Raw genomic sequence first — 1,144 nt, forward strand, 5'->3', positions numbered from 1 at the left:
TCCCTCGGGCACGCCTCGCTGTGCCCCCTCCGATGTCACGTCGGGGCTGCCCGACCGCCGCTTTGCAGCATCGCAGCTCCCGTCAGTCCCGGGCAAATTTGTCAACAATTCGCAACCGGGCTGGTAATTGCATTCCTGGAATCCGCAGCGCGAGATGTAAAGATAGGAAGCTGCCTCTACTTTCCGCTTGGAATAATCGCTCCTGCTCGTAGCGACCCGTTGGTTCTTTTCCCCGCGTCCCTCCGGACGCGCTCCCTCCTCCTCCTCCCGTGCCTTACCCACAGCCGCTCCAGAACCATCGCTGGCCGCAGCCCACTCGTGCCCCACTGCTGCAGGATGAGGCGCAGCTCCCCGCTCCCCTCTGCTCCCACACCCCCGACTCAACTTTCCATCCTGGCCCGCGCCGCTGCCGCCCAGGAACGGGACAAAGTTGAACTCCGTTGGCAGCCGGAGTGAGACTCGAGGGCAGAATTCGAGCAAAAGCTCTGATTTGCCGAATTCTGCTCTTTGATTTGTATTTGTGTGTTATTGCTACTGCTAAGGTTGTTGCCAACCTCAATTAGATCACAAATGAGATCAGTTTAATTCAACTCCCAAACTGTGACCTGACCGTGGTCTGAAAGTATTCAAAAACGCGTTTTAAGCCTTCCTTTGATTTCAAAAGGAATACTGCATGCTTGGTCATTCATACAAATAACATAAAACGTAATTATGGGATGATTTGGCAGATGACATTCCTGCCAAACGCCGCTCCATGCCAGACGCTATAATGCTATGGCTGCTGTCCTGGTGGCTGAGAGCAGCCCCGGTGCAGGGTGGGAGCCATGGGGTGGAGGTGCTGGGATGGCTTTGGGGAGGCAGAGCACGGAGCCCCCAGCCTGAAACTGCTGCATCACTTCGGGGGGGAACGCGGATGCGCCGTCGGATCACCGGGAGGCTGTGACAAAGGGAGCTTGCAGCTCGACACACGGGTAACAACATAGCAAACACCTTTAATTCTGTCATGTCTCATACCCTTTGCTTTCTCACACGTTCGTGGCTGCTCTAACATTGACACCTACACTTTAAAAAAAAAAACAAAAAATCGACAGAAGAAACCTCGACAACAAAAATCTTTAAATGAAGCAGTCTTATTCTATAGTCA

Source organism: Meleagris gallopavo, chromosome 7 (assembly GCF_000146605.3).
Source record: "Meleagris gallopavo isolate NT-WF06-2002-E0010 breed Aviagen turkey brand Nicholas breeding stock chromosome 7, Turkey_5.1, whole genome shotgun sequence".
NCBI classification, from domain to species: domain Eukaryota; kingdom Metazoa; phylum Chordata; class Aves; order Galliformes; family Phasianidae; genus Meleagris; species Meleagris gallopavo.